Genomic DNA, 25,527 nt, shown 5'->3' with positions numbered 1-25,527 from the left:
AGGCGCCACGTGTGTAGGTCTGTAACTAACAAGTATCACCGCAGGCAACTCACGGGCTGCTCCTTAAGCCTAGCAGCCCAAAGAATGCTGCTGGCTCCCTCGGCGTCCGCCACCCCCTCCTGATAAAAAGATTCTGACTTCAAACTGGGACTTGTCCTCGTCCAGCTGCTCAGAGGCCTGGCATGCCCGCGCTCTGAAGCTCTTAAGTGCTGGCTTTGTCTTCCTGCAGCCGGCGGGGCTTCCTCTGCCAGTGCCAGAGACCGGATGTCCCCACGGTCTGTTCACACGCCTCCTGAACCAAAGGCAGCGAAGCAGAAAACAGCGTCTGAAAGATCTTGTGCACCAGTCCACAAGAAGCTGGACAACTACTTCCGGTGTAGCAGAGCTACCACTTCCGGGGCAGCGTCAGGGGGCGGTTTCTTCCGGGCCGGGTGGGCTGACTTTTCCGGGGCGGGTCATTTTTTCTAACCAATGGCTAGATTTATGGGGAAGTACAGCCACAAAGACCCCTCCTAGTACCGATTACCTCCCCTTGCCTTCACTTACTGATGTTGGTTAGAGGCGAAAGCAAAGCGGAGGCAATCGGATTTTTAAAGATCTTCTGTCGGGAGGCGGGAGGTAAGGCCCAGGTTCGGGAACCTCCCCCTGATTCGGGAGGGTTGGCAAGTATTTGAGGGCTAAGTTTTTGCCAAGCGTTGGCAGTATCGCCTGCTTAGTTTGGCCCTTTCGCACACCTAACACATCTGAGTCAAGACACAGACAGACCTTTGCTGTGTACACTTTGGTGACAGCGAATCGTTACAGTGTGTGCAGTGTTTGATTTATTCAGTTATTACTCATGTCTTACGATACACAATTGTTTATAATAATCAGATTTTACGTAAATTACTCAGTGCCTTTTTAGTTTTAACAACATTTCCCATACTTTGCACTAAGAAGATACTGATAATCAAATATGACATTGCATTGATAAAAGCTTCCTTTTAACTGTTTCACGATAACCCAACGGTCTTACTGCACCATTTGTGATCTTTTAACCATTTAGGCCATTTAATATATAACCCACAGCAATGAGGTGGATTTTTATTTGTGGTCGAAAAAGCCTGGGGCGTGTATGTAGATATTGAAATGTTTTGCTATTTGAAGAGATATATTTCTGGGAAACTCACGCTCTTTTAAAACGACTATTCTTCAAGCGAGCATATAAGAAAGGCATACATAATAGGTTCTTTTGAGTGGAAACTTCAAAGAGAGGTAATCTGTAACTATAGCCATATTTCATGCCAGGCAATGTTTAGGCAGAACTGCTAAAAAATGGAAGTGATGGAAATATGATTTGCACAATTCAGAATTGTGCAAACTTCTACCATTCATGAAACCACTCTAAAAGTAGGTTTTTAGGTCTCTGCTCTAGACAGCATGCATGTGCTCTCTTGCACAAAAGACATGCTGTACCTACATTGTTGGCTTCAGCCCTGCACATAGGATTGCCATCGGCTGGCTCCCTCGTCACTCCATTATGCATTTCCCCCATTTGTCCATAACATGCATGAGTCATGGGTCTTCCAGGGTTTAGCCCTCCCCGAGAGCACCACCCAACTACTCCTAAACCTACACAGCGGCCATTTAATGGCATAGTTTCCGGACTGCTTTATCATTTGCTGGAGAGCGTCTTCCACAAGGGTTCCTGTTGTTACTTCGACTGTACATGGTATGGGGTCCGTGTTACGTGAATACAGTGACAGAGCTGGCTGCACAATTCTTTAAGGGTGTTGTGTTTGCAGCACTGCTGAACAGTGCCTATGTTGCTGTGTTTGTGGTCTCCAGGGACATAAGGACACATAAACTGCTGTCGGTAATACAGCGGAGAATATCCTCTCTAAATGAGTTTGCCTATGTATGGAATGTACAAGTACCTTGCATTTACCAGCTCGCTTATGTTAAATATAAAAGGGGCGGGGCGCAAGTGATCAGACCTTTCACCGACTGTTCTGAGTGTTCGTGAGGAAGTGTATCTCTGAGATTAAGGCTTCTCCACACGCATCGTGTTTGGGTGACTTGCGCTGCTCCATTCAAAGCTGCTTTTCATTTACTAGCTAGGCTGCACCTCCCCCTTTTTGCAACGGTCTAGTTACACTTGTGTCACAAGTAGCACACATATTGAGAATATGCAGCGTTACTAGGACCCCTGCCAGTACTTTCTCAAACCCTAATAGTGTTTCTACTTTATGAAACTCCACCACCCTTCCTAGTCCTCTTGTATGCACAGGCATGCTTCTGCTATGTCTACAGCTAAAAACAGAAAGCCTGTGTGAGACGATAACGTACAAAAGTTGGGTTCTTTGCAGTTTAATGAGGGCTGTGCCAGGGGCTCTTATGTGGCTGCTGTCATGCTCTGAGTCACAATCCAGGCTCTTGCCGCTCTGCCCTCAACACTGCAGCAGCGAAGAACGTGGGTCTCCGATTTCTCACACCCCTACCCACTCCCGTTAACCGCACCTACCCGCCCTCAGTTCATCATCCCCACCGCCCTCCCCTTCATCACCCCCACCCCATTACCAAAGGAAATAGGTCACCAATTGCCAAGACCAATTGGGTTTGCCAATGTTTGTTTTAAATGATTGTAGATTAATGAACACAAGCTGAATTTTGTGCAAGAAAACTTCCATATTCACTAATGGAGGTAATGGTGGCTGATGCAAGTGAACAGCGTTTACCACAGAGTTGTGAGTTTACCTCTGGAATGGCTGCTGCATAAGTTGTATTGCTTTAAGTGTGCTCTGTTTGCATCATGGAGTAGCATTGGCAACTTTGGCTGCTTATTCATGTACCACTCTGTGGACTGAGTGAGTATGGAAAAGGATCTTATGTAAATTTTTGTATTGTGTTTTGGATTATGCTGGATTTTGAGATCAGATTTTGTGAAAGGTAGCCCTCTATCTAATTTAAGTGTCTAAAAAACAATAAGCCCCTTGCACATGAACTTCTTGTAGCCCCTGACATCATGCAGGAGTGTGGAATTTAATAAAATATCTACTTGTCCATGGGATAGGTTACTTGTTAAATCTTCTTGTCCTGTAAAAAAAAAAATCTACTTGTCCCTTTGGTGCCATGTAGTGCTACGACATTCTCATTATGTAAGAGGTCTGAAAATAGCCCCTCTGATTATGCCAGGGCTACTACAATAATAGAGCTTAAATACTTGCAGTTTCAATCCCTATTATAGCAATTTCCTTATTTTGCCACCTTTCCTCAGATCTACGTACTGGGGCTAGAGGAAGCAGTAAGCAATAGCTCCAGGGCTGGAATGCTTTCGAGTCTGCAAACCTACTAACTTGCAAGGTTTAAGGATTTTCACCAGCTATTCTCTAATCTTGTCCTATAATGAGAAAAGTTGGAAATTTACTCCTGACAATGGCAGAAGTGGAAGTTCTTCCAGGGTTGGTAAAAAAGTGGTTTGAGAGAAATTTAACTTGTATACGCTCAATGGATTTTCACATGAGCACATCTACACATGCATATTTGCTTGTGCTAAAATACCATTCACAATATTTTCTAGGAGTATGATTTCCTGGTCTACTTCTGTAGGTTCTTGTGAATCAATGAAAGCCACTAATTCAAATATATATCTACCATGGGTGCACTTTTGTGACTTTCTTCAAGAAATGGGACCCTAATTAGGTCTGGCGTTAACGAGGGCCTTTTGTTTTTATTAAACTTCAATTTCTCTTATCTACTGGATGGCTTTACTGCTAGTGATCACAATCTGCTCTTCCACAAGAAGCATATTGGCACTCAAAGTAGTTTTGTTCAGTGCCTGGAACTACTGTGGCAATCAGTGGCATAATGCAACTGGAGCCCCCTCATGCAAAGAACATGGAGGCCCCCCCAGCCCCTACAGACTCACTTAGGGCAGGTGCTGTGCTGAGGGGGGGGCACCTGGAGGGGGGCTGAGGGGGCTTGTTATGCCACTGGTGGCAAGGTGTGCTTTTTGAGACCAAAACCTTTTTTTTTTCTTTATGCCAGTGTTTGTTACAATGGTGAGGACCTGGCAGCTCCCACCACATTAAAGTGTTACAAAAGCCATGTCAAAACAAGACATGCATTGACAAAACCAAAAGACTCTCAGAAAATATTGAATCGGTTTGCTTTGAAGGTGCTTGTTTATTTGCATGCTTCCCATAATCTTTTTGAAAATGGATACACTGATTTCCAATAGGAATATTTTTTGGAAATACTAGCATGCATCAACACATTTTACTAAATGACGCTTCAAAGAAATAGTACCTAAAATTTCATGGTAGCAAACCTTTGTTTTTTCCTACTTGCATTTTTTTTTGAACATTTTATTTTGAGAGTAAATAATCATCACCCTTGCTTGCAAGCTTCTGCAAACATTTATATCCAATCAGAGAGCATTCTAGGAGCATTATACTAAGCCTCATATTGTTAAACGTTTTTTTTTACCCTGGAACCACTGTCAGTAATGCACTGTTACCTTAAAACGTTTATTTGCTGTGCTCACCCTAATAATGAAGGCTTTTCATTAACAGACCATAAATACAAGTTCGAACAGCATTAACATATGGCCACACATTACCTCAACTGCAGACACTTCTCTGTAAACTGGCAGCCAAAGGGTTAGTGCTGCAGGAGGTTGGGCCTGCTTGTTCCAAGGACAAAATGAACATGAAAACTTGTTGCCCTTGACCCCAAACAATATGTTCCGGGCATCGGGCGATATGAATTCCACATCCCTGATCATGTAATTTGGTAGAGGGTGTAGTTTCACAGCAATATCATACTAATTAAACAATGCAGTTGTCAGTCTGTTTGATGTAAAACTAGTAGGTGAAATATGCAGCTCCCTTAAAATCAGTGGCGTAGTGGCCATTACTAGCAGGATCTTCAAACTGTGTGCAAGATACTAGGTGGCAGTGCTATAACCTCGTCCATGGAGATAACTGCAGGTTCATCTAGCAACATTGTGATTGCTTTCTGGGTCAAGGCAGGGACTATCTGCCACTTTACATGTAGTGTGCTTGATTGGCCAAGTGTGTAGTTGATTGTTCCGAATGTCTTCCAGAACTGGAATGTTATGTTTGAGTGAGGGAGATGGAAACTGAGACTCAGATGTAAGAGGGCCTAGCTCCTCCTTGCGTCACATTTGCTTCATTTTTGTATGCTAATGTGGCACAACAAGGCCAAAATCGCCGTGCCAGATTTACAAAGTGGTGCAATGCATGCATTGCACCACTTTGTAGCCCCATGCGCCACATTATGCCTGTGCCAGGCATAATGTGTGCAAGGGGTGTTCCCCCATTAGGGAGGCCTAAAACTGGTGCAAAGAAATCTGAAAGATTTCTTTGTGCCATTTGTTGCGGCATTTTTAATGCCTGCTCAGAGCAGATGTTAAAAGGGGGCACGCCATTATTTATAATGGGCCCCATGTGCTACCCCTGAACAGTACATCAATAGCATAAAAAATGTTGACGCTATTGCCCCGTGCCCTGCGACATGGTGCGACTATTTTTAAATATAGCGCACACATGGTGGTGGTATGTGGGTCGCTAAGGGTGTAAGAAAAGAGGTGCTGCACCCAGTGCAGCACCACATTTCTTGAATCTGCCTCCGAGTGTCTCACAGAGTGAGTATGAAGAGTGGTAGGTGTTTTTGCACCCTCTGGGATGCCATCACTTCAGTCTGCTACCTGGAAATGGACCTAGCAATAGCCCAGAACTGAACTTTTTTGGGGAGAGCTGTTACTTGAGGTTGCTTGGTCCACTTACTGCAGCTTTAGTAGCATAGTGAAACGGTGGTGGGTGATGATATGGTGGATCTGATACTGGACAACCGTAAGTTGTCAGGCATGATTGGAAAGACCCCAACGCTCATAGGCATGAAACCTCTCTAACCTTGTCTGAGTGGTTGTAGGTTTGTCTAGTGAGTGGCAATTTAGAAAGCTAGATTGTGTCCTAGCACAGGAGTCATAGCAGCTCACTCTCCAATCATTACCATAGTATGTAGGAGGGTGCGGAAGCTGTAAGGGAAGCAGTGACCTCATATCGAACCAGAAGCCCTCCATTGCGCAACCTTTAACCTGCTGTCAATCATATGGTTTCGACTAGGGGAGATAATGCAATGAAGGAGGTGAGAAATTACATAGAGAGAGACGTGTACATTTACCTGTGTTTATAATTAGTGTGTGACTACAGGGAGGTGTTCCTCCTGGACTCCAGTTCTGGAGATTGATAATGATAACTCAGTGAGTGTAGACTTTCACACACAGCCAATTTTTCTGAGACCGAAGTCGTGATTTGGGGTGATGGGATTGTGAAGGATGTTGTTGCGCTTTATTTGCATAATAATAATGCTTGATTAGGATAGTAAATGAGCATGGAGTGCATGCATTTTGATGGGGCTAAGGGTACATGGATACATATATAATAGCATGAGGGAACTAAGAGGTAAGATGTGGAGTGAGCAGGCTCTGTGCAATAAGGTTTAAATGTGTGTCTTTATATTCCCTCATAGGCAATCCTGAGAGTGTGTACTAAAAAACAGGGGCACTAGTGAACCCAGAGGCATATTTGGCCACAATTTGAATACACTACAGGTAGGGTATGAAACAGGAATTGAGGGGGATCGATGGTCCTGATGAAGACCGAGTGACCCTGAGGGGTGCCGGAAATGGCCAAAACACGCAGACATTTGAATGGCTATCATCTTAGAATGGCTATTTGGGGTGTAGGGGTGATATTGTCCCCATTTCACCACGTTTTGCTATTGTTCCTTTAATCCTATCCGGTGAACCTTGGAATGAAGACTGAGCATGGTACCACCTGAGATAGTTTTAACCATGTGAATGATGGCTTTTTATGCGTTTGATCCCCGTTTGTTGGTTTTTGTTATTTGTTTCCCCTCCCTTTTCTCCATTCCTTACTTTGGCTTGCGTGGGAATATGTTAGCATCGCCCTGTGATGAAGAATGCCACTATTAGTGGGTGAGGGCAGTTTTCCCCCAAACTAATATGTTGCATGTCTAGCCGGTAGGACCACGTTTGGGTCTCCACTTCTAATCCTTGTTCTCTGTGTGTGAGTGAATCATACGGTTCACCCAAGAGCCCACTAGTGAAACCTGTAAGACCAGGTACAAAATAGCTTGAGCGTCCTCACGTAAGACAATAGTCATGCTTCACAACTGGGGATGTTTCAGAGTGGACATCCATCTTTACTCTTTGTTTCTATCAGCACTGGATGCTGATAGGAATGGAAAGCAGACTGTAGCAATACTGGGTGGCAGGGGACCACAGTGCTGAAGAGAATGATTGATAGTGCTGATCTCGGTGTTCAGGGTTGGCGACCAGGAGCTGTGATTGAATGATAGTACCTCTACCTTCAGACTGCGCATGTGCCACAGTACTGTGGCATTGGCAAGCTGTTGAAGACCATAAGAAAATTGCATCACAACTTTTTTGACCAATTGTTTATGCCCTGTATGAGATGCATGGATAAAATAGATCAGGGATAGCACATTCTGCATATACGCCCTCCCCCAGCTGAAGCATGCAGTCACGTGACGAGATTGAAAATAGTAGTGTCAGAAAAACATGCAGATACCACCCATGACTCTTTGTTGTTTGTGAGATATTAAGCTGCTTTGTTGTGTGTAATAAACATGCAAACACTCTTGCGTATAAACCAGCTACTTACGGACAGGAATGGAGTAGCTAAACTTTACAAGACATCATCAGGGCCATGGGTTAGTGCTTGAGTACAAAAGCCTGGCCTTTGGATAAGGTTAGAGAAGTTTTACACCTTTTGACCTAAGGAAGTACTGGATTTTTTCCCGTGACACGAGTAACCAGATGGGAGATGATTAACATTTTTTATAGCTTTGGTAGAACAATCCCTCATTTTACAGGCTGGCCTATTACACTTTCAATTCGAAATGGAATAATTCATATTTTGGTAGCTAAAGCTGTTCTTACAACTCCTATTCCACAACTTCAAATTAACTTTACTTTTTTGTTGTATAATTTCACTTTGTTGCCACCCTCACGTCAAGCTGATAACAAGCTTGTCAGCTGCAAATCCACTCGAGATGCATGGCATCTGGCAGCAGTGGCTGACTCTTCCTGTTCAAGATCAGTGTATTTCAGCAGGAAGGTTCAACCTCTGCTGCCGGGTAGATTTCCTATTTTCTCCTGAAACCTTTTTGCTTGCATACTGCTGTAATGTGTAGTGCCTGGTGTTGAAACATGTGTACACCCTGTGTGATTGCAGATGGGGGTTATCTTTTTATCTAAAGATCACTACTTTGTATTCAATATTTTTTTTCACCCTTGTATTGACTGTGATCAGATGTTGTGGTTATATTTACCTAAATCATACCATCTTAAACATCTTAAAGGCCTGGAATGCAGGTCTTCTACCACTTGTAAATCAAGTCAGATAAATTGTCTTCATGCAGTCTCTGCATTGACAACCAATCGGTTGACATCTATTTCACACCGTTCCTCTCTGGAGTATAAACCTTTTATACTCCAGAGCACTTCATCCTGGTGTATTGTATTAATTCGAAGACATTCTACTTTGCACTTGCACTCCAACTTCACCCTAAATCTGCAACTCCGCCTCTGTGCCCTAACACCAGTGAGCTTGTCTTATTCTTCCATATAATTTACTCTGTCCCTTTCTGTCTTACTTCCCCTGCCTAACCTGTATGGCCCAGCCACCTATCTGCTATTACTTGTGACATGCAGCCCGTGGCCCTTCTCTCATTCATGTGTTCACCTATTCAGGTACCCATGCACCTGTGCATCCAATCACTCACTAATTTGTTCATTCATCAGTCTGTGCTCTCACTTATCTATTCATTCATCTAACTGGCACGTCATTCTCACATTCATCCATTCACACATACAGACAATTCATGAAGACCTACTTCAATTTACAAGGTAGCTGTTTTGGTTTTGCCAGTACTTGTTAATTTTTTTTATTGTCCCATTAAAAAAAAAAGTTTTTCTCCTCTTGGTATTGCTATGTAATTATGATTTTGTACAGTTCAATTGATTTCCCACTGATATCAATCCTCGCTATATTGAACATTTCTGCACATAGGAGGAGATGGGTACATACCCTATGTAATCTGCATGCTTTTTGTGGAGGGGAAGGAGTGAGGTTGATTCTTGCAACTACAAGAAAAACACTCAAGACAATTTTACACTGAGCTACCCAAAATGATGGCTGCAAGAATAAACGGAGCAGAGGGAATACCAAAAGAACACAAAACTGCTCAGCATGATGAATGATAAGTCTTAGCCTCAGTCCAACCCACAACCCAGGTGGACTACAGGGAAATCAAAAACTTATATATTCATTAAATTAATTGTGAATAAAAAATAACAATCTTAGGAAGCCAAATTAGAGTTCCTTTTTGTTTTTATTTTGAAGTTTTATATAATATGCACCAGATCTAGGGGGTATCAGAACACTTTCCAACAAGAACATAAATATAATGATGAATAACGTCAAAAAGAGGTGTGGAATCTATTAAAATATCTACTTGTCCATGGGGCAGGTTGCTTCTGAAATCTACTTGTCCTGTAAAAAAATCTGCTTGTCCCTTTGGTGCCATGTAGTGTGGCGACAAATTATGGCAACAATCTCATTATGCAATACGTACGATAATAGCCTCTCTGATTAATCCAGGGCTACTACTATAATAGGGCCTGAATACTTGCAAGTTCTAGCCCTAATATAGCAATTTTCTTATTTTGCCACATTTGCACAGATCTACATACTGGGGCTGGGGGAAACAGTAAGCATTAGTTCCAGGGCTGGAATGCCTTTGAGTTTGAAAATCTACTAGTACTCCTGACAATGACAGAAGTAGAAGTTCTTCCAGGGTTGGGAAAAAAGTTGTTGGAGGGAAATTGAACTTGTAAATGCTCAATATATTTTCACATGAGCAAATCTACACATGCATATTTTCTCGTGCTAAAATACAGTTCATAAATATTCTGGGAGTACAATTTCCAGGTCTACTTCTGTAAGTTCTTGCGAATTCATGAAAGCTACTAATTCAAAGACATATACCATGGGTGCACTTTTGTGACTTTCTTTAAGAATTGGATCCCTAATTATGTCTGGCGTTAACAAAGACATTTTGTTTTTATTAAATTTCTATTTCTCTATCTATCGCCTGGCTTTACTGTGAGTGATCACATTCTGCTCTTCCACAAGCATATTGGCACACAAAGTAGTTTTGTTTAGTGCCAGGAACTACTGGGGCAACCAGTGCTGTAACAAAACTGGAAGGGGTTTCCAAAGAACTTGGAGTCCCCCCCTCAAGACTCACTCAGGGCATGTACTGTGCTGAGGGAGCCCCATACCCATAATCTTGTTAAAATAGCTACACTGATTTTCCTTTAGGAATAGTTTTTGGAAATACTAGCATGAATCAATACATTTTACTAAATGACGCTTCTAAGAAATAGCACCTAAACTTTCATAGTAGTGAAACTCTTTTTTTTTCCCTACTTCCATGTTTTTTCTGAACATTTTATTTTGAAAGCAAAGAATCATCACTCTTGCCTACAAGCTTCTGGAAACATTTACATCTAATCAGAGAGCATTCTGGGAGCATTGTACTTACTTAGCCTCGTATTGTTAAACCTTTCAAAACATGTGTACACTTTTTTCCCAGTTATTCCCTGGAACCACTGTAAGTAGTGCAGTGTGACATTAAAACGTTTATTTCAGCGCTCACCCTTATAACGAAGGCTTCTCATTAATGAACCATAAATACAAGTTCAAACAGCATTAAGATATGTACACTCATGCTACCTCAACTACAGACAGTTACCTTCTCTGTAAACTGGCTGCAAAAGGGTTTGTTCTGCAGGGGGTTGGGCCAAATTGTCCCAAGGACAAAGTAAACATGAAAACTTGTTGCCCTTGACCCCAAACAATATGTGTTGGCGATAGGAATTCCACATCCCTGCAGGAAAAAAGCCTGGCATTAACGTCTCAGAACTCTGGTCCCTTTACCAGATCAGTATCCATATAGAAAAGCAGATTGTCATTCAAGAACAAACGAAAGAAATCTAAGAGTATTTTCAAACAACTTTATTCTCTTTCCAACCCAAATTGTTTCATAAAGAAAAGTAAATTTGGGTTGGAAAGAGAATAAAGTCATTTGGAAATACTCTTCTTTATCTTCAGTTTTGATCTTGGATCATATCCTGCTTATATATAATGTATAATGTGTGCAAAAATCTGAGATCTCACAAGTAACATCATAATGTGTACAAAAATCTGAGATTTCATTAATGCTGATTTCAGATATTCCTTATGGTAAGTGAACCCTAAACTGGAGCTGAGAGAGGCATTGCAAAAAAAGAGGAATTTGCTGACTGGATACAGGTTGGACAGGTGAAAATCATACCTAGAAGTGATGTTGGAAAAAAAGGCATTTAGGAACTTAGTTGAAGGTCGTGTAGGAGGAACTAATATGGCAAGCACAGGGGAGAAAGTTGCAAGTTTTAGGAATACTCCCAGAAAAAAGTCAGGGTGATGGTATGCTTTCTGGGCCCAGGTGGTTCAAAGAGAAGTCTCACACAGAGTGTCGATCCTCTGAGAGGATATTTTCCGAGCCAGAAAACATGAGGTGACAGATTGTAGGGCTTTACATATTTTACACCCCATTACGAGTGTAGAAACTGGTTCTGGGATGCAAGATTTTATTCTGTGCAGAAGTATTCATTAGCATTTAGCATTCCTGTTCAAGTCTTTAATATGTGCGGGGAAATTGTGTTTCTTATTAAGAATGTAGTCAGGAGATTTTGGGCCTTCATAGTGGATGTATTATGATTGTAAATATATAATGAGTTTAGCTAAAACTGGATAGGGGCATCACTCTGTCAGGATGAGATAAGCAAAATTATTTTCTAATGAGTTTAGTTTTGAGGTGGCGATGAAACATCAAGGCCTGGTTTTTGTAAAAAGTTCATAATATCAGTTTAAGAAAAATGAAGCAGTTAGCAAGGATCCTAGTCTTTCAGCATATAAGTTGAAGAGAGGCATTTCTTGAATAGAGTCTTGAGGGACCCATTGTTGTAGTGGAACTGGTTTAGACAAGCTGTAATCTATTTTTACTTTGCGAAAACAGTTAATTATGCAGCTTCCTTAAATTCAGTGGTGTAGAGATCATTATTTGCAGGATGTTCAAACTGTGTGCAAGCTACTTGGGGGCAGTGCTATAACTTCCACAGTGGGGATAACTGCAAATTCAGGCAGATTTTGTTTACAAGGAAGAGATTTTTTTTATAAAATATGTGTTTCGAAATCTTAAAACAATTTTACATTCCTTCCCCCAAATACCAACAAGAAGTAAGACTGACTTTTGGGATTTTGGACTGAGGCAAGTAAACAGCTTGCTGAACTACTTCCAAGAAATACTTTTTATTGAGGATATTAATGCTGCCTCACAGTACCAAACTTTCAAGTTGTGTATTTGTTTTTAAAATGTTTTATTATAGGCATGTGCAAATACCTCCTTTGTTTAGATGTTAGAAAGGAAAACACCTGCGAACGGAAGGACAGTGATGATTATGGTAACTATTGTGAGACCGAGCATAAGGCATGCCATACTTCGTATACAGTACATGGTTGACAATACAGAGCTACTTTTTACTACTTAGTAGAGAACACAATAAAATGCAAACTAGTAGAGAACTAATGCTTGCAGTGAATTGTCAGTGGGGAAAGACTTTGGTTCCATACTCCAAAGAAGTAAAGATTCTCAACTGCCTTGCAAGTTCTGTAGAAATGATTTTATGTATCTCAAAAACTACTCATTACAAATTAACTGCCACAACATAAGTCAAAGTAATAAACATAAGAATCTGGTTCCAGCAAACTACATAGTGATAGAAGGGGTAAATCCAGATATGCCCGATTTGATTGTGTTGTATAGTTTAAAAGGAATTCAGAACTTAATTGGCGGTTCGAGTTGTACAAAAGCAGCTGTTTGAAAAATAAAGGCAAAATGTAAGTGATTGCTTACTACTCAAAATATTTTAAAGTGAAAGATTTACTATGGAGTTCTATCTTGGTCACGTGATCAAAAGTGAAGCAAACATGATGGTACTAGAATGAAACTTTGCAGAGCAGTGAAATGTCCCAACACAGCCAAGTTTCCTATTACAGATAAGTGCTGTATAAAAAAGATACCCCACTAAAACTGAAACAGACACATTAATAAAAAGTATAACCAGAAAATTAACTGTAAACAATGAGAGTGGATTGTATGAAGATTGCTTAATTCAAGATTTACCAAAAGCTTATGGACAACCTTTTGCCAAGCTTGATGAAAGAAGAGAATCACAAATCTCTTTCATCAAAATAAGCAGAAGCTTTACAGATCTCAGGAGCCAAAAGAATCAACCATAACTTAAAAGGACAATCCAATTAACAATACCAAGAAATATGGCGAAGAAGTCCAAATCAAATTCTGTAAGAGCACTGCCAACTATGAAACATTTGCTGAACATTGCGTGAAAACGATGCAAATTGAATCCATCCTTTTGGGCAAAGAACAAGAGGTTTTGGTTAGCAAAAGCCTAAATCTCAGAGAAGTGATCTGAGGTCCATAAACTGTAATCAAGAATTTAGATTCTTTCAACCTAATAATATTACATATGAATTGATTGAAAGACCTGTACCTGACCCAGTATCCGAGACTGTATCTGAGTCTGTAATTGCTAACTGGGGTCCTGCCCTGTCGCCGATTCTGGTCCTGGGGGCCCGGAAAGAAGATATGCAGTTCCTGGGATGGTCAGTTGACAAAGGAGTTAAGAGGAAACCCCAAGTGAGGAATCAGAAAAGAGGGGAGGGGACCGCTAAATCTAAACGATCCAGCCCTATTTTGCCCCAAGGAGAGTGTGCTTTGAGAGACGATTTGGACACAATTATGGTTACAAACACGGTTATTCAACTGAAGGATGGGGGCACTCAAGCAATCTTGGTTGATGAAATGTCTAACTTACTTGTGCCCTGACTCCCATACTTGCAAGATTGGTAAACATTGAGGAGGCTATCACTGCAATGAGTCAATTGTTGGCAGAGGGGAAGGTGGGTGGGTGGGGGAGAATGTTGTGATACAATCAGCTCAAAGGGGGGAGTGCTGCGGGGAGGGTATATCAGTGGAGCAGGCTTCATATGAGCCTACACTAAGGAGGCACTGCTTGCTTGGGGTGGTTACTCAAAATGCCCCATACAGTTCTGTTCATCCCACTCTGGCTGGACAACATACGAATAGGGAGAGACGTCCGTCTAATAAGCCCAGTGTTTCTGGTGTCCGTTTGCAGGGCCCAAGGGTATCTCCAGATCAAGCAGGTAAGCATTCCGTATGGCCCACTTTCTCTACCCATTCCACCTCCTTACCTACTTTGCAACTTCATCCACAAGCTATTCCATATATGATGGTTTTAAAGGGGATTCCTGCACTGAGCCAAAATGCAAGAAAAGATCATGCCCAACTTATGAATAAAGTTGTCCATTGGGTTAACAGTAGACTCAAGGGCCAGATGCTCTCGCATTAGCAGATTAACCTAATACGGAGGGTTGGTTGAGTTGGCCAGTCCCCAAAACCTGATCATAAGGGCTGTATTGTTAACAATTTCAATGATAGGTTGGTGACTAGAAATATATTGACTAAGGTCCACTTTTCAAGTCGACCGCCCACGCCTATTGAAGCCCTGGTTTCTTTTATAGGCGGCAAAGTGAAGTGTCCATTGCCTCTGCGACTTCACTTCTGTAGGTGCCAACATACAATAGTTTGCCGCTCTCTCGCACCTGGATTCTCAAGATTGACCCCCTAACCGTGTTTTCCCCTCCTTGCCAATCTCCATCAAGCAATGATAGTCATATTACAGATACTTCAGGCCCAGCTATTGCTAAGGAGTCTAAGGTGCTTAGAAAGACAATAGTTACTACATGGAACATTGCTGGCATAGCCAGCAAATTGGAGTCAAAGGACTGGGCAATCTATATGGAATCTGCACACATTGTGTGCTTACAGGAAACATGGTCACTAAATATTATATATCAGGATGGAATTGAAATTCTCCTGTGTCCCCTTCGAATAGTGGTAGGCCTAAGGGGGGGGGGGGCTTGTTGACTCTTGTTTCGACTAGTTTAGCCCCACACATTAAGAAGAGCTTTTTAAAGTCTCCCTACTGCCAATTTGTCACCTTTACACTGGCACTAACATGGCTATTGCGGTTATAAAGGTTTAGAACAACATTTTTGAGTCTTTCAAGGCAGAGGTAGTTAGTTCACTTGAAGCCGATTTAGAGCTTTTTATTGACCAGAATTCTTCTATCATTTGGGCAGGGGATTTTAATATCTCAGAATGTCCTAGTACCTCCAAACACTTATGTGGGTACTTTGACCTTAGGGGTGGGGGGATACTCTAGCATATTTCCTACATAGCTCATATGGCTTAGTGTTTAATAATCTGATGCTAAAATGGAATTTGAAATTAGTGAAATACTGTGGTACTACTGATTCCCCCTCTTACCTATGCTTAAGGGGAGAGGTAGCAGCATTTATATTGACCACATTCTTATTGTGGATTTTAGCAGGGGAACTGTCCTAGACGTATTGGTAGGGCCTAATTGTGATCACAACCCAGTGATTCTAAATTTAAATCCTATCCTTTCAAAGAACCCAGATTCAGGGAAAATTGCAACTATTGTCCCTGTAGGTCAGAATGGCTTTAAAATTAAATGTGTATGCTTCGATCCAACAAACTTCTTAAAGAACTTGGTGACTAAAAATCTGGACCGAATTCTGATAGGGTTCGCACCAAAATCCAACTAGAGGGAGAAACGGGACACCCATATAATTATATCCAACTCCATTGATCAACTGTTGACAATGAGATCTAAACCCCATGGAAAGGTGAGGAAGGGCTAGTTTGATGGCGAATGCACTAAGGCCAGGAATAACATGATTCAAATCTTAAATCAACAGCCCAGGAACACTACAGTTTGGGTAGCTGGAGTGAAATACTATAATGCCATAAAATCAAGAAAGAAAATCCTTTAAGGGGAGGCCTGGGCGAACCTGAAACAGGCTGCCAAAACCAAAGATGGTGTTCTATTTTGGAGAACCATAAACTCCCCTCTGTTCACCAAGGGAATAGACCCGGACCTGGATTCTGTGATTACTCCAGCACAATGTGTGGACCACTTTGGTAAAAATTTTCCCATCCCATCCCAGATGAGGGAGGTTTTTGGGCAGCTGAACAATCCATTGGTATAGCATTCGCCCTAGATGAGGTGGGTTAGGGCTATCAATAGCAGCCCAAAGGGGAAGGCTGCAGGACCGGATGGGGTCCCAATGGATGTATATAGAGCCCAACCCAATCTATGGGCCTTTCTCTTAACTAAGGGCCTCAACGTGGCAGGAACAGTCTCTGTACCTCCTACATGGTTATCTCCCTTATATGCATTATAATGAACGGTTCAAGGGATGATCGGAAATGTGACTGCCCTATCTCCCTGCTTGACTCTTCCTCCAAATTATTGAGGAGAGTTACTTAAAGAGAATGGAACTTTTGGTGGAAGAGAATAAAATTCTCTCTATTGCGTGGTATGGGTTCAGAAAAAGCCTGGGGACTTTGGAGCAATCGCTCAACTGGCCCCTACTAATGGGGAAGTACACCCAATCCATGGGTGGGTCCTTGTACATTTCTTTCATCAACTTAAGTAGTGCTTTCAGCTTAGTTGATCACGGAAGCTCTGGGCATGTCTAGATAAAAAGGGAGCACCCAAAGAGATTGTTTAGTTGTTAGCCCACTTGTATAAAGACTTCAAGGCAAAAGTTTGATATGGTGAATGGATGGAACTTTTTGGTATAAGGATACGAGTTCCACAGAGGGTGTTTGCTGGGGCCTTTCTTCTTCCCTCTGTACATCAATTAGGTGGAAGAAGAGCTTCTGGCGGTGGGTGCAGATGCACCCAGGATAGGGATGTGGCAGATCCCAGTACTTCTGTATGCTAGTGATGCAGCTGTCTTAGCATATACCCCAAGAAGTCTGCAGCTGTTAATAGATATATTTACAGACTTTGTGGGAGAGAGGAGTAGGAAAATCAATATTGCTAAAACTTACACAATGTGTTGTGGTCGTGCAGGAGGAAAACTACATACCTTTTTTATCAAAGGGAGGAAGCTACAAAATCCCAACACCTTTAGTTTTTTGGGGATCCAGTTCTCATCTAAACTGGATTGGAAGTGCCACAGGGAGATCTGTACCTCAAATATGATTAGGAACAATGAAGGCTTGATGAGTTTCCCCTCTAAGTTAGGCAACAAACCTATTAGGCAACAAACCTATTGCCCAGATGCTAACCCTTCATAATGCCAAAACAATTTCAACAGCAGTGTATGGCGCAGGGATCTGGGCTTTCGAGGATAAGAGTGGCAAATAAAAGAAAATGCCTTTCTACAGAGACTCGTCAGTACCATGTTCTACTCGAGCATCCATTGTTCATTGGGAATTGGGTGTGGATTTATTACTGGGCACCCTTGAAACTACACCTCTACTATTATGGCAATCAGTCTTGTCCAAAGAAGAAACTTCGTTCACTAAGTTAACTCTCAAGGACTGTATGGGCCTAGATATGATGAATGGAATCCCCTGGTTACAGTAAATAAAGCTGGCCGTATGGGCTTTGGCCAGTCAGAGAGGGATTTATGGTCTCACCCAGAGGATATCTCAAGATATTCTAAAAAAGAGATTAACAAATATGTTTTCAGAGGCCTGCCATGTGCAGAGAGAAAAAGCAGGCTTCCCTAAGATAACAGTGGGGATGTACTTGGCTTGGAATGATCAGCCTGGATGTAAATCGTACCTCACACTAATTAACAATGTACATCATAGGTACCTTTTAACTCATTTTCATCTTCTAATTTTCCATTACCTGACTGCTTTCCCAAAAAATGAAAGATGGGGTGCAATCTCCCAAAAATGTCCCCCTGATAAGCGCCCGGAGCAGACTACTTAGCATTTTTTTGTAAATATTATCGGATTCCCAAGAAATTCCTTCTTAAACCTCTTTTCTTACAAGAAAGAATAATCCACCATCAGACGGTTTTAAAACTTTTGTATGAACTAGGAGATGTGACAGTATGCCATAGGGTTGCCCTGTTTCTCTCTAGAGTAATTCGTATTAGAACTGTATTGGATGACTCGGGGAGTCCAAGTACCTAGAAGGGGTTAAAGCATTAAGTTTTATCCCATGCTGTTTATACCCGTAGCGTTTTAATGGTTTTATTTAAATCGTGTTTATTTTAATTTCAATGGCTACTCTATGATTTTGGTGGAAAATAACTATGATGCCTGTACTTTAGTGTATTTTTCTTTTATCCATTTTAAGTTTATTTTAACTGTCTTGGCACTGTGTGTATTTCTGTCCAATGAGATATATGTTTTAACCACTTTGTTAATTGTTTACTGCCTTAACATGTTGCTTTTAAGGTCCACATAATCTGTGCCAAATAAAGCTTTTGACCGATTGAAAGAAAAATGAATGTAACCATCTAGAGTTAGGGGAACAATAGTACACTACTGAATAGTTAAAGCCAAGATACTCTCATCTGTGAACTTACTTAAAGAAATAACCTGAAACATTTACTTTTGGAAGCCTTTGAAAGATTGGTTTTACACGGATTTGGAGATGCTGACTGTGAATTAACTAGACTAATCAAGGTGAACATTCACTTTATGCCAATGTTGCAGAGGCCTTTGCACACATATGTAGTATGTTTTATTAATAAATGTGGAAGGAACCTGGAAAATGGGGAGTACTACTAAATGGGAGGGGATTAGTGAGGAGTTTAAGAAGGGACAGCAAATACCATCACCCACCTCAAAAGAGTAAGCCCATTGCTATTCACAACCTGCAGTTCTAAAATTACTGCAATAAAAAAAGACCCAAAACAGTCATGAATGTACTCCAGTCCAGCAGTGCAGTAGTTCAGCACCACACACGCCCACTCACAGGTACTGCAGTGCACCCCCATAGAAAATAATGGAGGCAGGGACTTCTAACACTCCAGAGGAGATCATGTTAATAAAATATATCATTTCAAGTTTTGAATTGCATATATATAATACATGTTGAATTGTTAAGGTATATTCAATTATTTTTCTTAATTAAATTAATCTTTACATTTTTGTTTAAAAATAATTAAATAAAACTTTCAATCTTTTAACAAAAATGTTATTAAAAATTAACGAAACCAATTGGTTTTAATAAATTTCACTAAATAATAATTAAATATACAGCTGATATGATGGGATTTTTTAAACACGATATTAAACAATAATAATTATAAATAAATATAATGTAATACTATTTCTAAACTGATTATTAAACATTTAATTTGTTGAGTTATTGTTCTGATGCATTGAACTGTTAGTTCTAGATTAATTTAAAGTTAACTTACATTTTTATTTGACATTAAATATTTTTACCATTTTGCTCATAAATTGATGAACTTCTTAATTTTTTCCAATAGTTGACTGTATGGTGTTCTCTGCTCTGGTATGGGAGATCTCTACCTACATGTAAAAAGTTCCTAGTAATAACTTTGCACTCTTGAATCGTGTTCTGGTTGGCTCCACCACCTGGGTTAGCGAGTAAGTTTGCACCTAGTAGTACATTTTCACCCAAAAATGGTGAATAGCAAAATAAATTTAAGTTACTTCCTGGCACAGTAGTAAGTTTACACGCAAGAAAATCTAGATGTGGAAATTTACTATAGTGAAGAGGGTCCTGAGTTTTGTGTGAACTAACTGCAACACATTTAGAAAATTTGCCAAATTTAACAGACACATGGCTGGTCTCAAACATGTTCAAAGTTTGAACATGCACCCTTTGTGACCCCTATCTGAAGAAGAAGGATGCATGAAGAGAAGAACCTAAAGGACAAATGGTCAAAGCCATGTTTTTCAGCAAACAGCCATTGAAGATAACGGATGACAAGGACGGTGTTATTTCAGGTGGTCTGCATATCAGTGGTCTGCATATGTGTGTGTATCACAATACAAAGTCACTGGTGATACAATTACCACACAGATACCTTTTTGAGGGATGATTGCTGGTGAAGAGCACATTCTTTACCCCAAAGAAGCAAAAAACAATTACTATTGATGTTCCTATGACAAACTTGACAACACGCTGATTAGATGGATCACAAATAGTGAAATTCCCTCTAAATATCACAGTAGGTCAAATTGCCAGGGTATGTAAAGCTTCTCCAAGGACAGATTCTGTAAGGCTGAACGATTGAGATTCCTCATCTGAGTGGGAGATTGAACAAATAAGGATAAATTATACAAAGAACTGATGTATTACTAACATGTGACTGGGATGTTGAACAAGCACTTAGGAGTCAAGCATTATATCTGGCAGTGTATTGATTTACTATCCACACGGAAAAAGGTTTAGAAGTAGGTCTGGGCAGTGTTCGCAGAGTTCCGCTATCCAGAACTCTGCGAAGTGACCAAAAAACTCTGCAGTGCTATGCAGAGTTCCACAAGCGGCGGAGTGCGTTAGGTTGCGCCAAGATTTTTAGCACCAGGCGTTTGTCCTGCGCTGTAAAATCAGTGTAAACGGCACCATGCGCAATGCAAGAGGACGCTGCTTCTTTTCTGCCACTCGAGTAGATTTTCTCCTTGAGAGGCAGCTTCCTCATCACGAACGAAAGGTTTCTCAGCGCAAGATGTAGCGACCATCTGTGACCTTCCACGTGGAGAAATCTCACCAGGAGGTGGTCTGCAGTAAGATTTTCCTTTCTCAAGGTTACAGACTTAACGTTGGTGAGCGCGAACAAGAAAAAAAAAAAAACACTCTGCTACTCAGACTTTTTCACAACTCCGCACTTCAAGAAGATTGGGGAGTGGGAAAAGCTCTGCAAACTCTGCAAGTGGAGCAGAGTTCACTGCCCACCCCTATTTAGAAGCGTTGATGTCATCTGGAATCATAAAAGACCTAACACTTCCCCTATTGCCATCTACAGGAAGCAGCACAGTAATGTTTGAGTGTGCATTGATTACCACAGACTGAGTACTGAACAGTCCCTGATAAGGATGCAACTCCTAGAGTTGATGATGCATTAGTTTGCTAAACAGAAAGCAACTTGTTTTCTGTTTTACATTTCGAATATGGATGGTAGCAACTGTCCATGATTCCATAAACGCGAGAAAAGTGCATTAATTTGTCTTGTTGGATTCTACAAATTCAATCACATTTCCAGAGGCATATCAGGAGCTCCCATCACCTACTGTAAAACACTGCTAGAAATGTGAATTTTTTGGAAGTGCTGGTATATTGTGAAGATATAATTGTGATTGGTAGGACTCAGGTTGAACACTACAATAAATTGATAAGTGTTAGACGAAAGAACAAGGTCTGAAACTGTATGCTGCAAAAATGAGTATTGCCAAAGGAATGTCAAGTACATTTCACACAATATATCAGTAAAAGGAATAGCAGTTGAGTCCATGACAGTAGAGACCTCGAACCTGGCCAAACCAATCACTTTGAAAGAACTGCAGTTTCTAGGAGTTTGTAGGTACTACATACAATTTGTATTTAGAGCTTCAAAAGTATGTAGAACACTGACATAATTAATGAAAAAGATAACCACGTCCCAGAAAGATGGCAAATATTAAAAAGGAAACTAAAACAGCATATCACAAGATGTGTGAACCTTTTTGTTTAAGATGGACTGTACATTATCAGCAGGCATTCACAGATGTATGCTAATCTACAGCTACCTTACAGTTGCATGATCACCTCTATGAAGATACACTCTGAGTAAAAACCAACAATAAACCATTAACATACATGTTAAAGAAAGCTACTTAGACGCAGTTGGGTACAAATGACTCAGTGCTTTACTCATGCACAATTTCCAAGTCCTATGACTCTCTAGTAAGGCTGACACTGATGTCAAAACTTTATGCAGTAGGGCATGTATACTTTCATTACCGAGAGTTGGGCAGGTCTGTCTGATGCCAGAATAAAAGCTGTCTGTAATATATTGGCTGATCAACCAAAGAGTAAATTTCATAATCAGCTACATGCTGTACACTGGCCATAGCATGCAAAGCAGTGTCAAATTTATACTCTAATGCTAAAAATGTCGACGTGTTAGATCTATTTAGATTGACAAAAGAAACAAACAAGCACAGATATCAGTCCAGGAGTAACTGAAGTACTTTCAGATGCATTGAAAAGTAACAACCCCGGTATGCTGTTAACTTGGTGCTCTATTCCGTGACACAATATATCACTAAGAGACAGATTTGAGATACTATTGCATTACCCTTGCGTTACGCATAGTATTACAAGGGCAACACAATACTGACATAACATTTACCAAACTAACCAAACCCACCATGCATCTTCTCAATGCACTGGTTACACCCTTGCATATGACATTACTTATACCATGTCAAGTCATAGCTTCCAGAACAACACTTACGGCATTTCAATTGCGATGATTTTTCAGAACATAGTGCATGGTAGTGTCTCAAGTCATAGTTAATGTAGTACGTTGAGTGAGGTGAGAGCACTGTGTACGGAGGTGCACAACTTATATTATTGTGAAACTGGTTTGTTAAGTTAAAATGCAAGTTATAAGTAACACTTTGTATGTAGGTGCATGACTTACACTAACTAGAAGGTGGTGTGTAAATTTAAAATTTAAGTTATAGTTATAACTTTAGAATTTCTAATGTTTGTGTAGTTTAAATATGGTTTGTATGGAAAGAATAAATAAAGTTTTCCTAACTAAAACTTATCTCTAACCTTTGTGTATATATAATTTAATGACAAACTAATGTATTTACTTTAATATTAGTTCCTGTGAGAAGTTATTTTATTTTCCTCTCTGTATTATTTTCTATAGTAGTGTCTTGCAGTACCTGTGATCGGCTGTTTGTGGTGCTTGACTTATTTCAAAGCAGGGCTTGAGTATATTTTAGCCTGTTTTGACACCTGTAGGGCTCAAATACCTTCAGAAGTGTTTTTTGTGTACTACATTGGTCTTACTCTTTTATAAGTGTGTATTTGTATTAGACCTAAATCCCTACTTAAATTTCTTTAAACCCCATAATTCAGCAGTAAATATTCCACATTTTGCAGCCACTTCTCACTTGTCCCTTGTTACTACAAAAGCGTATTCCTAAGTGGGTGGAGATCCATGGACAGGAAACGTAGGAGAGGCAGAGGTCTCCTGCCTTAGGTTTGTAAATAGCACTTTGTAGCACAACTGCAGTTTGTCAATGTGTCTGAGGTATATTATTTTAGCATCTCCAGAGAAATAAGGAAACATTGTTTGCAGAAAAGCATAAAACGGAACGTTACAATTACTTCTTATTAAGAAAAAATCGAGGGGCTAGTTATAGCTATGGTTGGACTGAAAGTCAAATAATATTGAAAAGATTTAAAGATTAATTTATTGTTTAAGAAACATCATACAGGCCTGAGAAATCCTGCCTCAAGAAACAAGGATTAGTCTTCGTCAACAGAACTCTATGCTGAAACTGAGCTAATTAGTAATTTTTATGGACTTAAGCTATTTAGATGTTTATGAATGTTAGAGTTAAAGAATAGCACACAGGACATGTTAAGAAACTATTATTTTTCAAATCTGTTTATATACATTTCAAATGTTGACGGTGAACTGAACTACCCATGTATATTTATTTATATATTGTTGTATTTTAATAATCACTGCTTATTGAGAGCTGCAGTATCTGTCTTGACATTATTTCTTCATATAAAATAAGTTTATGTAAGTATTTTTGAATATTGCATATGTGAGTATGTGGTACCTACAATCCCAAACACCTGTCTGTTAATGGGGGAGGCTGTTGGCGAAGTTGTGCATTGGGCTACTGTATTAAATCAAGATACCAACAAGGGCCTTACTAATCCCATTCCCTTAGTGCAACAAAATTCTGTTTGTCAAACAACACTTTGAAGAGCTTCATGAATTCTTTTAATTCAAAATTCCCAAAATCCTTAAGTCAGTCTGCAGCACTACATAGCCCACCTTGCCACCCATTTCCCACCCTCTGCTATTGTTTTTTTTCGATCATTCAAGCCTCGGAGACAGTAGAATTGATAAGCCTGTCCACTAAGGTTAAAGCATCAAATTGTGCCTTGAACTCATATTCAGCCATCTGCTACAAAAAGTCTACCATTCCTTTCTCCCACTAGACACAGAACGTGATAAATGTCCCCCACTATTTGAGAGTTGTGCCAGCCCTATGAAACACACTATTACTATCCCATTAAAGCAAAGATCGATTACTCAAATACCCTGTCTAAATGCTGCCAAATCTCCAACCTCCCTTTTTCCAGCAGTATCACAAAACAGAATGTGAGGTGAGAAGACCGCTGTAAGAATAATTTGAGCAGTATGACCTACTCCATTACTATCATTTCAAATTTAAACCCCTTACAGGTATGGAATCAGCACAATCCTACATAAAAGATTCCCTCATACTTTCCATAGATGATTACAAGAAAATAGCCCTTACGCACATTGACCTTTTTGTGGCCAATGACCCTGTAGACTTCAGAGTACAGATGAAACTGTTAGAACAGAGGGAGCAAGTACGTATCTGATTTGTTCTGGATCAGATTTATTCTTTCTAACCATAGACAAAATGTTAGTTGTAAGTGACACTAATATTCACTTCTAGCTCAACAGTCTTCAGAACAGTTGCACCAACAATGTATCCTTGTTGACCATGAACTACAGTGGATGAAGAGAAGCATCTTGTGAATGAACAGAGACAAACTTGAAATCGTAGTAGTGGAACTAACTGAACCTGGCTTAACAGCTTCCAGTTGGCACTAAGGCCTGAGAGCCCCATCAAACTAAAAAGCCAGGATTTTGGAATATTTTCTGATTGAGTAATTGTTCACCCTCACTTGAAAGTCACTTCATTTGTCAAAGATAAAATTTCAGCTCCTCAGATGTTTAGCAGTTTAAACACTGATGATAGATCATATACTCTGGCGACAGATATGACTTCCCTCTTGACGTGTATGCTTTAATGCTTCCAATGAGGATAAGCGACAGGTGGCTATTGTCCTGATGAAACCCACAGATTCACCTTACTGGCTTAAAGCATCAACATTTTATTAAGGTTTACCCATTGATTATACTTAAGGGAGCTCAAAATGATTTGTTAGACTATTTATGTTTACCAGTGATCCAACAACAATTGATAGATTTGTATGTAAGATTAAGTCACACATTCACTTATACTGAGCAGTGCTCTGTCTGTACTTTTACTGATTTTCCTAATCGCTGACATATACTAAATATTAGAGATTTTTTTTTCCTACAGAGAGACTTATGCAGACATTTGTATGACTTTGTTAAAATGATCAGACTGATGTTTACAGGTTGGATGTATCAGAGA

At 40.3% G+C, this 25,527-nt stretch overlaps 1 protein-coding gene across 1 annotated transcript in view; it reads left to right on the top strand.

Moving 5' to 3' along the window:
• The first annotated feature begins 531 nt into the window (after window positions 1-531).
• BEND3 (BEN domain containing 3) overlaps window positions 532-25,527 on the top strand; it is a 63,949-nt gene continuing 38,953 nt past the window's right edge. The window contains exon 1 of the mRNA XM_069235438.1: window positions 532-618. The gene's annotated coding sequence lies outside the window, so the exon portion shown is untranslated. The remainder of the gene's footprint in view (window positions 619-25,527) is intronic.

Source organism: Pleurodeles waltl, chromosome 5 (genome assembly GCF_031143425.1).
Source record: "Pleurodeles waltl isolate 20211129_DDA chromosome 5, aPleWal1.hap1.20221129, whole genome shotgun sequence".
In the NCBI taxonomy this organism is placed as follows: Eukaryota; Metazoa; Chordata; class Amphibia; order Caudata; family Salamandridae; genus Pleurodeles; species Pleurodeles waltl.
The sequence above is the reverse complement of the archived record's forward strand: the minus strand, read 5'-3'. Positions and strand labels throughout refer to the sequence as shown.